A 12,380-nucleotide genomic window follows, 5' to 3' on the forward strand; every position below is an offset into this window, starting at 1 on the left:
GGCTACACAGTGACATAGGTCCCTATGGTCCCCTTGCTCGTTTCTGCGAGAACGAGCCTTACATGTATGGTAGGGGTCAGTAGGGCTTATATTGCCCATATACGCACAATGTTGGGCTAAGGACGGGGCCAGACTAAAATCCTCGTAGTATTAACAGTTTCCCCGAATGTATCACACCGCCAGGTAACCCTTGGATACAGTGCCATTGGTCCCCTTGCTCGTTTTTAAGGCATCCGCACCATAACAGTGTCTGAATATGGGCCAAATTGGCATGGGGGATCGAGTTCATGTCCCTATCCCGCATAGCCTGCCTAAAATCCTAGGGTATTCACATGTGCCATCACCTAGGGCCAGGTCTCGGCTACACAGTGACATAGGTCCCTATGGTCCCCTTGCTCGTTTCTGCGAGAACGAGCCTTACATGTATGGTAGGGGTCAGTAGGGCTTATATTGCCCATATACGCACAATGTTGGGCTAAGGACGGGGCCAGACTAAAATCCTCGTAGTATTAACAGTTTCCCCGAATGTATCACACCGCCAGGTAACCCTTGGATACAGTGCCATTGGTCCCCTTGCTCGTTTTTAAGGCATCCGCACCATAACAGTGTCTGAATATGGGCCAAATTGGCATGGGGGATCGAGTTCATGTCCCTATCCCGCATAGCCTGCCTAAAATCCTAGGGTATTCACATGTGCCATCACCTAGGGCCAGGTCTCGGCTACACAGTGACATAGGTCCCTATGGTCCCCTTGCTCGTTTCTGCGAGAACGAGCCTTACATGTATGGTAGGGGTCAGTAGGGCTTATATTGCCCATATACGCACAATGTTGGGCTAAGGACGGGGCCAGACTAAAATCCTCGTAGTATTAACAGTTTCCCCGAATGTATCACACCGCCAGGTAACCCTTGGATACAGTGCCATTGGTCCCCTTGCTCGTTTTTAAGGCATCCGCACCATAACAGTGTCTGAATATGGGCCAAATTGGCATGGGGGATCGAGTTCATGTCCCTATCCCGCATAGCCTGCCTAAAATCCTAGGGTATTCACATGTGCCATCACCTAGGGCCAGGTCTCGGCTACACAGTGACATAGGTCCCTATGGTCCCCTTGCTCGTTTCTGCGAGAACGAGCCTTACATGTATGGTAGGGGTCAGTAGGGCTTATATTGCCCATATACGCACAATGTTGGGCTAAGGACGGGGCCAGACTAAAATCCTCGTAGTATTAACAGTTTCCCCGAATGTATCACACCGCCAGGTAACCCTTGGATACAGTGCCATTGGTCCCCTTGCTCGTTTTTAAGGCATCCGCACCATAACAGTGTCTGAATATGGGCCAAATTGGCATGGGGGATCGAGTTCATGTCCCTATCCCGCATAGCCTGCCTAAAATCCTAGGGTATTCACATGTGCCATCACCTAGGGCCAGGTCTCGGCTACACAGTGACATAGGTCCCTATGGTCCCCTTGCTCGTTTCTGCGAGAACGAGCCTTACATGTATGGTAGGGGTCAGTAGGGCTTATATTGCCCATATACGCACAATGTTGGGCTAAGGACGGGGCCAGACTAAAATCCTCGTAGTATTAACAGTTTCCCCGAATGTATCACACCGCCAGGTAACCCTTGGATACAGTGCCATTGGTCCCCTTGCTCGTTTTTAAGGCATCCGCACCATAACAGTGTCTGAATATGGGCCAAATTGGCATGGGGGATCGAGTTCATGTCCCTATCCCGCATAGCCTGCCTAAAATCCTAGGGTATTCACATGTGCCATCACCTAGGGCCAGGTCTCGGCTACACAGTGACATAGGTCCCTATGGTCCCCTTGCTCGTTTCTGCGAGAACGAGCCTTACATGTATGGTAGGGGTCAGTAGGGCTTATATTGCCCATATACGCACAATGTTGGGCTAAGGACGGGGCCAGACTAAAATCCTCGTAGTATTAACAGTTTCCCCGAATGTATCACACCGCCAGGTAACCCTTGGATACAGTGCCATTGGTCCCCTTGCTCGTTTTTAAGGCATCCGCACCATAACAGTGTCTGAATATGGGCCAAATTGGCATGGGGGATCGAGTTCATGTCCCTATCCCGCATAGCCTGCCTAAAATCCTAGGGTATTCACATGTGCCATCACCTAGGGCCAGGTCTCGGCTACACAGTGACATAGGTCCCTATGGTCCCCTTGCTCGTTTCTGCGAGAACGAGCCTTACATGTATGGTAGGGGTCAGTAGGGCTTATATTGCCCATATACGCACAATGTTGGGCTAAGGACGGGGCCAGACTAAAATCCTCGTAGTATTAACAGTTTCCCCGAATGTATCACACCGCCAGGTAACCCTTGGATACAGTGCCATTGGTCCCCTTGCTCGTTTTTAAGGCATCCGCACCATAACAGTGTCTGAATATGGGCCAAATTGGCATGGGGGATCGAGTTCATGTCCCTATCCCGCATAGCCTGCCTAAAATCCTAGGGTATTCACATGTGCCATCACCTAGGGCCAGGTCTCGGCTACACAGTGACATAGGTCCCTATGGTCCCCTTGCTCGTTTCTGCGAGAACGAGCCTTACATGTATGGTAGGGGTCAGTAGGGCTTATATTGCCCATATACGCACAATGTTGGGCTAAGGACGGGGCCAGACTAAAATCCTCGTAGTATTAACAGTTTCCCCGAATGTATCACACCGCCAGGTAACCCTTGGATACAGTGCCATTGGTCCCCTTGCTCGTTTTTAAGGCATCCGCACCATAACAGTGTCTGAATATGGGCCAAATTGGCATGGGGGATCGAGTTCATGTCCCTATCCCGCATAGCCTGCCTAAAATCCTAGGGTATTCACATGTGCCATCACCTAGGGCCAGGTCTCGGCTACACAGTGACATAGGTCCCTATGGTCCCCTTGCTCGTTTCTGCGAGAACGAGCCTTACATGTATGGTAGGGGTCAGTAGGGCTTATATTGCCCATATACGCACAATGTTGGGCTAAGGACGGGGCCAGACTAAAATCCTCGTAGTATTAACAGTTTCCCCGAATGTATCACACCGCCAGGTAACCCTTGGATACAGTGCCATTGGTCCCCTTGCTCGTTTTTAAGGCATCCGCACCATAACAGTGTCTGAATATGGGCCAAATTGGCATGGGGGATCGAGTTCATGTCCCTATCCCGCATAGCCTGCCTAAAATCCTAGGGTATTCACATGTGCCATCACCTAGGGCCAGGTCTCGGCTACACAGTGACATAGGTCCCTATGGTCCCCTTGCTCGTTTCTGCGAGAACGAGCCTTACATGTATGGTAGGGGTCAGTAGGGCTTATATTGCCCATATACGCACAATGTTGGGCTAAGGACGGGGCCAGACTAAAATCCTCGTAGTATTAACAGTTTCCCCGAATGTATCACACCGCCAGGTAACCCTTGGATACAGTGCCATTGGTCCCCTTGCTCGTTTTTAAGGCATCCGCACCATAACAGTGTCTGAATATGGGCCAAATTGGCATGGGGGATCGAGTTCATGTCCCTATCCCGCATAGCCTGCCTAAAATCCTAGGGTATTCACATGTGCCATCACCTAGGGCCAGGTCTCGGCTACACAGTGACATAGGTCCCTATGGTCCCCTTGCTCGTTTCTGCGAGAACGAGCCTTACATGTATGGTAGGGGTCAGTAGGGCTTATATTGCCCATATACGCACAATGTTGGGCTAAGGACGGGGCCAGACTAAAATCCTCGTAGTATTAACAGTTTCCCCGAATGTATCACACCGCCAGGTAACCCTTGGATACAGTGCCATTGGTCCCCTTGCTCGTTTTTAAGGCATCCGCACCATAACAGTGTCTGAATATGGGCCAAATTGGCATGGGGGATCGAGTTCATGTCCCTATCCCGCATAGCCTGCCTAAAATCCTAGGGTATTCACATGTGCCATCACCTAGGGCCAGGTCTCGGCTACACAGTGACATAGGTCCCTATGGTCCCCTTGCTCGTTTCTGCGAGAACGAGCCTTACATGTATGGTAGGGGTCAGTAGGGCTTATATTGCCCATATACGCACAATGTTGGGCTAAGGACGGGGCCAGACTAAAATCCTCGTAGTATTAACAGTTTCCCCGAATGTATCACACCGCCAGGTAACCCTTGGATACAGTGCCATTGGTCCCCTTGCTCGTTTTTAAGGCATCCGCACCATAACAGTGTCTGAATATGGGCCAAATTGGCATGGGGGATCGAGTTCATGTCCCTATCCCGCATAGCCTGCCTAAAATCCTAGGGTATTCACATGTGCCATCACCTAGGGCCAGGTCTCGGCTACACAGTGACATAGGTCCCTATGGTCCCCTTGCTCGTTTCTGCGAGAACGAGCCTTACATGTATGGTAGGGGTCAGTAGGGCTTATATTGCCCATATACGCACAATGTTGGGCTAAGGACGGGGCCAGACTAAAATCCTCGTAGTATTAACAGTTTCCCCGAATGTATCACACCGCCAGGTAACCCTTGGATACAGTGCCATTGGTCCCCTTGCTCGTTTTTAAGGCATCCGCACCATAACAGTGTCTGAATATGGGCCAAATTGGCATGGGGGATCGAGTTCATGTCCCTATCCCGCATAGCCTGCCTAAAATCCTAGGGTATTCACATGTGCCATCACCTAGGGCCAGGTCTCGGCTACACAGTGACATAGGTCCCTATGGTCCCCTTGCTCGTTTCTGCGAGAACGAGCCTTACATGTATGGTAGGGGTCAGTAGGGCTTATATTGCCCATATACGCACAATGTTGGGCTAAGGACGGGGCCAGACTAAAATCCTCGTAGTATTAACAGTTTCCCCGAATGTATCACACCGCCAGGTAACCCTTGGATACAGTGCCATTGGTCCCCTTGCTCGTTTTTAAGGCATCCGCACCATAACAGTGTCTGAATATGGGCCAAATTGGCATGGGGGATCGAGTTCATGTCCCTATCCCGCATAGCCTGCCTAAAATCCTAGGGTATTCACATGTGCCATCACCTAGGGCCAGGTCTCGGCTACACAGTGACATAGGTCCCTATGGTCCCCTTGCTCGTTTCTGCGAGAACGAGCCTTACATGTATGGTAGGGGTCAGTAGGGCTTATATTGCCCATATACGCACAATGTTGGGCTAAGGACGGGGCCAGACTAAAATCCTCGTAGTATTAACAGTTTCCCCGAATGTATCACACCGCCAGGTAACCCTTGGATACAGTGCCATTGGTCCCCTTGCTCGTTTTTAAGGCATCCGCACCATAACAGTGTCTGAATATGGGCCAAATTGGCATGGGGGATCGAGTTCATGTCCCTATCCCGCATAGCCTGCCTAAAATCCTAGGGTATTCACATGTGCCATCACCTAGGGCCAGGTCTCGGCTACACAGTGACATAGGTCCCTATGGTCCCCTTGCTCGTTTCTGCGAGAACGAGCCTTACATGTATGGTAGGGGTCAGTAGGGCTTATATTGCCCATATACGCACAATGTTGGGCTAAGGACGGGGCCAGACTAAAATCCTCGTAGTATTAACAGTTTCCCCGAATGTATCACACCGCCAGGTAACCCTTGGATACAGTGCCATTGGTCCCCTTGCTCGTTTTTAAGGCATCCGCACCATAACAGTGTCTGAATATGGGCCAAATTGGCATGGGGGATCGAGTTCATGTCCCTATCCCGCATAGCCTGCCTAAAATCCTAGGGTATTCACATGTGCCATCACCTAGGGCCAGGTCTCGGCTACACAGTGACATAGGTCCCTATGGTCCCCTTGCTCGTTTCTGCGAGAACGAGCCTTACATGTATGGTAGGGGTCAGTAGGGCTTATATTGCCCATATACGCACAATGTTGGGCTAAGGACGGGGCCAGACTAAAATCCTCGTAGTATTAACAGTTTCCCCGAATGTATCACACCGCCAGGTAACCCTTGGATACAGTGCCATTGGTCCCCTTGCTCGTTTTTAAGGCATCCGCACCATAACAGTGTCTGAATATGGGCCAAATTGGCATGGGGGATCGAGTTCATGTCCCTATCCCGCATAGCCTGCCTAAAATCCTAGGGTATTCACATGTGCCATCACCTAGGGCCAGGTCTCGGCTACACAGTGACATAGGTCCCTATGGTCCCCTTGCTCGTTTCTGCGAGAACGAGCCTTACATGTATGGTAGGGGTCAGTAGGGCTTATATTGCCCATATACGCACAATGTTGGGCTAAGGACGGGGCCAGACTAAAATCCTCGTAGTATTAACAGTTTCCCCGAATGTATCACACCGCCAGGTAACCCTTGGATACAGTGCCATTGGTCCCCTTGCTCGTTTTTAAGGCATCCGCACCATAACAGTGTCTGAATATGGGCCAAATTGGCATGGGGGATCGAGTTCATGTCCCTATCCCGCATAGCCTGCCTAAAATCCTAGGGTATTCACATGTGCCATCACCTAGGGCCAGGTCTCGGCTACACAGTGACATAGGTCCCTATGGTCCCCTTGCTCGTTTCTGCGAGAACGAGCCTTACATGTATGGTAGGGGTCAGTAGGGCTTATATTGCCCATATACGCACAATGTTGGGCTAAGGACGGGGCCAGACTAAAATCCTCGTAGTATTAACAGTTTCCCCGAATGTATCACACCGCCAGGTAACCCTTGGATACAGTGCCATTGGTCCCCTTGCTCGTTTTTAAGGCATCCGCACCATAACAGTGTCTGAATATGGGCCAAATTGGCATGGGGGATCGAGTTCATGTCCCTATCCCGCATAGCCTGCCTAAAATCCTAGGGTATTCACATGTGCCATCACCTAGGGCCAGGTCTCGGCTACACAGTGACATAGGTCCCTATGGTCCCCTTGCTCGTTTCTGCGAGAACGAGCCTTACATGTATGGTAGGGGTCAGTAGGGCTTATATTGCCCATATACGCACAATGTTGGGCTAAGGACGGGGCCAGACTAAAATCCTCGTAGTATTAACAGTTTCCCCGAATGTATCACACCGCCAGGTAACCCTTGGATACAGTGCCATTGGTCCCCTTGCTCGTTTTTAAGGCATCCGCACCATAACAGTGTCTGAATATGGGCCAAATTGGCATGGGGGATCGAGTTCATGTCCCTATCCCGCATAGCCTGCCTAAAATCCTAGGGTATTCACATGTGCCATCACCTAGGGCCAGGTCTCGGCTACACAGTGACATAGGTCCCTATGGTCCCCTTGCTCGTTTCTGCGAGAACGAGCCTTACATGTATGGTAGGGGTCAGTAGGGCTTATATTGCCCATATACGCACAATGTTGGGCTAAGGACGGGGCCAGACTAAAATCCTCGTAGTATTAACAGTTTCCCCGAATGTATCACACCGCCAGGTAACCCTTGGATACAGTGCCATTGGTCCCCTTGCTCGTTTTTAAGGCATCCGCACCATAACAGTGTCTGAATATGGGCCAAATTGGCATGGGGGATCGAGTTCATGTCCCTATCCCGCATAGCCTGCCTAAAATCCTAGGGTATTCACATGTGCCATCACCTAGGGCCAGGTCTCGGCTACACAGTGACATAGGTCCCTATGGTCCCCTTGCTCGTTTCTGCGAGAACGAGCCTTACATGTATGGTAGGGGTCAGTAGGGCTTATATTGCCCATATACGCACAATGTTGGGCTAAGGACGGGGCCAGACTAAAATCCTCGTAGTATTAACAGTTTCCCCGAATGTATCACACCGCCAGGTAACCCTTGGATACAGTGCCATTGGTCCCCTTGCTCGTTTTTAAGGCATCCGCACCATAACAGTGTCTGAATATGGGCCAAATTGGCATGGGGGATCGAGTTCATGTCCCTATCCCGCATAGCCTGCCTAAAATCCTAGGGTATTCACATGTGCCATCACCTAGGGCCAGGTCTCGGCTACACAGTGACATAGGTCCCTATGGTCCCCTTGCTCGTTTCTGCGAGAACGAGCCTTACATGTTTCCTCGAGATTAATGCTCTTATTGTATTGATTTTGATGGTGATACGGTGCTAGCACCGCATCCCCGCGGTGATATGGTGATACGGTGCTACGGTGCTAACTTCACGCACATAGTAAAACGTTTAGATTTCAGGAATACAACTTTGTCCCTATAAAGGATTTACAATCGTACACAGGACGCTGCTTGTACTATTTAAACAACAACATTTTTTCATAGTAAAGGGCATAATTACAACAATGTATTTTTTATCCATGCTACTGATACAAAGTGATACTTCTAATATATTATATAAATATCAAAAATATGTTGCTAACAGGCTACTACTCACGTTCTAAACAAGTTGTTCCTTTGAATCCCATTTTACAGCCGTTGGGACAAATGCTAGACACCTTGACACACATTTTATTTGGACGACATTCGCCGCATGACATGATGCAGTTCTTGCCATAGTTTCCATCTTGACATGCTTTAAAAGATGAAAAAAATACTTATTTATTGGTGATTAAATATCAAGATATACAAAAATAGCAAAATACACCCCTAGAAGATCACAGTCCATGGCTCAATACAATATATAGAATGTTGTAAATGCAATGCAAAGTCCAGTGATTTTTTTTATACAACTTGTTATGACGAATATGTTTGAAACGTATATGTACAAAATGTAAAAACTGCATGAGCTCATACGCATAACCTTTGATAGGTCATTCGCCTTTGCGAGTATAAAACCTGATGAAGTATCCTGTGATAGTATCTATTTTAGATTCATCAAAAGAATACTAAATGGTCACGTGCATTATAAATGCAAATTGTGCTCTCCCTAATGAAATCATAATCAAATAAACGGATACAAAATTATACTTACGAAATTCACAATTTGGATCTATCAGAAAATTATATCCAGGCTTGCATCCATGGTTGCACATCACGTTGACATGGTTACACTCTTCAGCAATACAATGTTCACTGCAATTGCTAGAGCACTTGTCGCCATAACTGCCAGTGGGACATTCTAATAAACATGTAACTAGCTTGTATTTGTTCACGCTTTGTATTTATTTAAATTTCGTTCATTATAAAAAGCAAAGCGGGTCATTTATAGAACATAACAATTTAGCATACAATGTGAGGACTCTACAACAAGTCATTCCCGAGTAAATAATTGGAAATCATTTAAGTCGTATGACAAGAATGGAAGACATAATTTTGTCCGTAGCCATTGTCGCACGCGTCACAACAATTGTTTCCAATCATAATCTGTCAATCAATTGTATAGTATAAATGTCTTATGTTCGCGTATTCACCATATATGTATATATATGTATATGCTCAATATTTAAAAACGTTACTTGATTCGAATACTTCAACTTCACAAATGGTCATCACATCAATAGTGTCCTCCTTTTTTATATTTATGTACTGTGCAATTCGGGGAGGGTCCAAGCGTACGTGTAGTCCAACAGTAGTCCCGGCAGATGAGTAAACCTGTGTACCTGTATTTGTCTCCAATGTGTTGTTACTTATATACGCAGCAAGGTTTGTACTCTGTACATTTACATCTGATGGAGAAACAAAATTAGATATTCCCAATTTGACAAAACGAATAAATATCGTAAAGATTTTTGTCGGGACGGTTATCACTCAAGAAGTTCATAGAGAGAAAGATAGACAAGTAATAGAATAGTGGTCTTAAGGAAAATACTACAGTCTGAAGACAAGCTTTGCTAAACCAATTGAAAACCTACTTTGTTTGACATATATGCAATTTAAAATAAATGATGGGCCAATTATGAGGCTCAGCGCTCACGAACGAGCTAAAATTGCCAGTGAACACATGTTTGACTGACTGTTATGCATGTGTGGTATGCCTATGTTGTTTGGATAATGAATGACTGTTTAGCTATGTGTCTTCTCTATCTCTTGTTGAATGCTCGTTTGGCTTTTGGCGTTAAACAAAGTCATCGTATATTGTTTTGCTACTTGGCTTGAAGCTTTTGTAGCAACTAGTTTTCATTGTATGATTACGTTAATATTGTTAAATTAAAATTAAAAATACATTTTTAAATGGTTTTCTCTCAAATCAGACGGTATGTTTATCATTTTAGGTATAAGGACTGTCCTTAAACTGTTCAATTTATACCCAAACCAGATACTTGAAATCAGAAAACAATAATAGCGGCGACGTTCATAATCTGCTGTTTGTTGGGTTGTTAAACCCTTTACATGTTTACAAATTAAAATGAACTACCTAATACGTACCTGATCGACCGATGACTGTAATAAACCCAATCAGATGCATTGATCCAAAATCCATTTCCCACCATCGAGGGTAACTGTTTACTCCTGTAACACTACATGTGCATGTTGGTAAATGTTCATCTGGATTAGAGAAGATCTTTACGCCGCCAAAGGCTTTATCAGCTGAACAGTTGTTGTATTGCGAAGACTGATCAGCGCTTCCATTGACTGGTTTTCCCGTCGCTAGAAGTAAATAAAAGCCAACTTAGCATTTTTAAAACAATAACAAACACATTCTTAATGTATCCGATGTATAATAATGTGGCATTGGTATGACTAAAAAGGGTTTCATTATTGTCGAGGAGAGTGTTGCACAACTTTTGGTGCTTGTTTAGACAAAGCGTAGTTTCAAAACAATTGTTCGTATTATAAAATAGTTGAACTCATATCTGCTGTTAATTGAGATATTCAGTTCGTAACACTTGCATTAGTTTGTGTTTCACCTTTTTAAGCTAATAAACATCAACCTAAAGCGGACATATGCAGTGGCCGTTTGATTCGCATTGGTAATGCTAAAAATAGCACTGAAATTAAAGAAAGCATGTGATCGATCATATGATTATATAAGGTGGAGGTTATCGGAAACGATGAGTGCATTCTTTCGAATATTACCAAAAATCATTGCTAAATGCACTCTGCATGTTCTTGTCATTACTGTTGGTTTTAAATTGACGATTTACTTGTTTAAATATTTAATCAAGCTTGAGGCATGCGGAGTTTTGTGATGCGCTGTTCTTTGAATATTGTCGTCTTTATGTAAAAGGTCGTGTATTTTCGCGATATGATCGAAGTTTCATTTTGCTTTAATCAAATCATATCTGTACACTTATGACATGCCTTATTTATTTTTAATTTAAGTTAATTTTGGATGGTGTGCCGGTGACTTCATACTCCAAAGACTGCGAGATTCGCGTGAATATTTCATTTCTTGCTTGTAAGTTACATTGTTGTGTGTTGGTAAAGCTACCATTGTATTTGTAACCACGCCCCCCCCCCCCCCCCGGGAAATGGGCCGTGATTTTACCTTTTAGGTGGTCCCGCAGTGCGGCGGTTTTAGGAGGAATGGGACTTACCTAGAATGTCCCGGGGTGCAGGGGCACTTGGGGAAGATATTACCAGCATTTGGTCGGTGCAGGGCGGGGTTTTCACCTCGGATTGTCTGGATCGTAAGTCAAAGTTCCCGCTTTTCCATGTACCTGGGGGGCGTGGTTACAATTGACTGGTGCATGAAAACCAGCCATCCGGTTAGCTCACTGAGCATGTGATATGCTGCTTAACACTACTGCCACAACCCCTTTAAATCTGGGCTCTAAATGTCATTGGGTGAGGATAATGTGCATTCAGACCGGGGCTCGAACCTGGAAGCCCTGTCTTACAGGGCAAGTGCTATACTGACAAAGGTATGGGTCTGCTTACACACCTTCTCACTACCGTATTGTATCAGTACCGGGAACTAGTGTTTGTCACACACCGGGCACTCTTTACATCCTAGGATTACTTGTGTCAACAGTAAAAGGCAAGAGTGCCTGGATTGCCTAAAATCAGTCTTCTGCTAAAACAAATATTATTTAAGTATATTTACATAAGATATTGTTTCCTGAAAATATAATATGTTGACTGTATATATCACGTGAATAATTATGTATTTTACATTTGTTTTCCTGATTGAATACGAGAAATTAACTATGTTACTGAAGTTCTATGGCACGTGTGTGAAACAGCTTCCTGCAAACTTGCAAAATGACCTTGATTCAATGAACTGGCACCATACTGATATTTAAAATAAAGCTGCTTTCCTTTGCTACTGATATCACTTGAAATTTTAAATGTTGCCCAATTAATATCAATGTAGTTTTCACTTGTTTAAAGGTGCTTGATACGTTAGCAGTAAAAATATTTTCCGCTGCCAAGTTCAGCAAGAGGTTCAGTGTCACGGCAGTATCTACTTTCAGCTGCCAGGGATCAAATGATGTCTTGAGTACATTGTTTGTTTTACAGGGTAAAACGATACTGTTGCATGACAATACCATGTTACTGTTCATTATTTACCTTAATTAATAGAAAAAAGCTCACTTTCCATATTTCCAAAAACAAAGCTGTGCCATGTGAGAATTCCC

The sequence above is a fragment of the Mya arenaria genome, chromosome 3 (genome assembly GCF_026914265.1).
Source record: "Mya arenaria isolate MELC-2E11 chromosome 3, ASM2691426v1".
Classification (NCBI taxonomy): Eukaryota; Metazoa; Mollusca; class Bivalvia; order Myida; family Myidae; genus Mya; species Mya arenaria.